Below are 2,548 nucleotides of genomic sequence, written 5' to 3'. Positions count from 1 at the left end.
CATCTGCTGTTTTTATAAATTTCTTTCTCTTTTTCCCCCCTAATTGCGCTGCTGATTACGTGTATGATGGTATATTTCAGCAGCTTTGTTTCCTGCCTGCTAGTAAAATTGTTTGTTTTGCTCACGTGGTATATTTGTGTGCTTATATAATTCGCCCATACGTCTGTGTCAGTAGCTAATAATTTGTATTCTTATATTGCTGTAACTTGCTTATGTGTAATGTTGGCCCGGATGGACCTCCTTTGTCTAGATCCTCGCCCCCGCGGTGGCTGCCGCCAGCCGCAGGGCGCTCTCGGTCCCACTCGCTCCTCCGCTGCCGCGCTAAGCCTAACGCCGGCGTAGTCGATGGAAGTGCTGCGATAATCGAAAAATCGGTGGTCCGCTCACCAAAACGTTGGTACTGTCAGACTCCTGTCATCTTCCGATCTTCGCTTGGTAATTTGAAGGTGGTCCGATGCAGAAACTGCACAGTCACAACAAACTCTGGTAACAGCCTGGAACTTGTTTCAACATCTGCATTAGAAACTGAGTCCTTAAGGATAATGTACACTTCTGAAACAAGGAGGCTGCAGTGTTGCAAATTGTCAGAATTCAAAACATCAGTAAGACATGGAATGCTGTAATACAGCAGCCAGTTCTGCCATTCTGATGCCTTAATCCAATACTTTCTCAGAAGTAGTGATCTCAGCTGGCGATTTATGCACCCTGGAATTCTGATCCCACTAAACCTTTTGTTTATGACAGCCACTGAAGATGGCCTGCCACAATAGAAATCAGCTCCTGTCTCTGACAGCCAGAGTTCTGTCATGTTTCGTGCAATGCCCAGCAGCACGCAATGCATGTAATCAGGGCACCAAGCTCAAGTGAGGCTAAAGCCAGGAAGATTTATTAGAGAAGTGGGGCCCTTAATAACGACCTCAAGGGTACATTAAGCACTAAACGCACGTGGGCCCTCCTACGCGCTCTTTTAGATCCAACAACCACTAAAGCACAGACACAAGTAAACACACAACGTCTGATACAGCTAGAACTCCAGAAAGGCACCGACGTAATTGGTCAACTAAGGGACACCTATATACCCATATCCCTTCAGTCAGCAGATCCACTAAATCCACCTCCGTCTAACTCCGAACTTGATGCTGACATCACCTTAAGTGAAGTTCGCCGAGCACTCTTTAAGATTCGCCGCTCCACGGCGCCAGGACCGGACGGCATAACGTACAAGGCATTACTCAATCTGGACGAAGTCTCTCTCCAGGAACTCACGGAACTCTTTAATAACCACTGGCACGCTGGGACGCTCCCATCAACCTGGACCCACGCCAGCATGCGATTTATACCCAAATCGGGCAAATCCCTCGCTCTTCAAAACCTGCGCCCTATATCCTTAACGAGTTGTGTCGGCAAGCTCTTCGAGCATGTCATTCTCAATCGTCTGCAACCGTTCCTATAAGCAACAGGCTTTCTCTCCCATGTTCAATTTGGATTCCGTCCAAACCTCTCGGCACAAGACGTACTTCTCGCCCTTAAAGACTCTCTCTTACACACTAAGCGCCGTACAGCCTCTACGCGCGCCATACCAGCCCTGGGTATTCACAAGGCATTCGACACGATAAGCCATGACCAAATCCTGACATTAGCCACCACGGGCTGCGGCAGGCGCATATGGCAGTATGTTCGGCCCTTTCTTCAGGGAAGCACGGCACAACTTTACCTTGGGGATATTGCCTCCCAGCCTTTCCCCCTGCCTAACCGCGGAACACCTCAAGGGGCGGTCCAATCACCGCTACTTTTTAACGTGGCCCTAGCGCCATTAGCAAAGGCCCTTGCTGCTATCCCAGAGCTCCACACAGCCTTATATGCAGATGATATAACCCTCTGGACACCAGGCGGATCCCTTGGAACAGCTCAGGATATATTTCAGTCTGCCATAGACATCACCACCACCTATCTAGAAAACACAGGCCTCCGATGCTCCCCAACTAAATCGGAACTAATGCAGCTTAAACCCATACCTGGAGATCCCCCATTGAACTTCACATGTACGGAAACCCAGTGTCCATTGTGTCTCAGATGAAGATTCTCTGCCTCCTCATTAACAACGCACTTGATGCAACCGCCACCCTTCAAGTATTGCAAAGACAGACACAGCAGGTTGCTGGACTAATCAGGCGTGTGGCTGCGTGCAACCATGGGCTGTCAGAACGCGAAACCCTCAATATGACCAATGCATTATTCATTAGCCGAATCACATACCTCTTCCCATATTATACTCACTCAGCGCCAAACAGAGCAGGCGGACATCCTAATACGCATGGCCGTAACCTCCGCCCTACGTCTTCCACGGACGGTTAGCACAGAACGTCTGCTGGCCACTGGTACTCACATACCGTGAACGAATTAATAGAAGCTCAACGCACCAACCAATTATTCCGCCTGAGTCGCACGGAAACAGGACAATGCCTACTGCGACAACTCCTTCTCAATCCACCCATCGCCACCCCAGCAAGTGCTACACCTTTCATGATCTCTCCGGGCACGCAGGATC

The 2,548-nt window shown here is 49.5% G+C and overlaps 1 pseudogene; it reads right to left on the bottom strand.

Annotated features, from left to right (window-relative positions):
• Positions 1-403: 403 nt before the first annotated feature.
• Positions 404-922, bottom strand: LOC146194613 (uncharacterized; annotated as a pseudogene).
• Between the last annotated feature and the right edge of the window lie 1,626 nt (positions 923-2,548).

This window comes from Amblyomma maculatum, chromosome 3 (assembly GCF_055883805.1).
Source record: "Amblyomma maculatum isolate TAMU_Amacu chromosome 3, ASM5588380v1, whole genome shotgun sequence".
Lineage (NCBI taxonomy): Eukaryota > Metazoa > Arthropoda > Arachnida > Ixodida > Ixodidae > Amblyomma > Amblyomma maculatum.
Note: the sequence above shows the minus strand (reverse complement) of the source record. Positions and strands in the feature narration are given on the sequence as shown.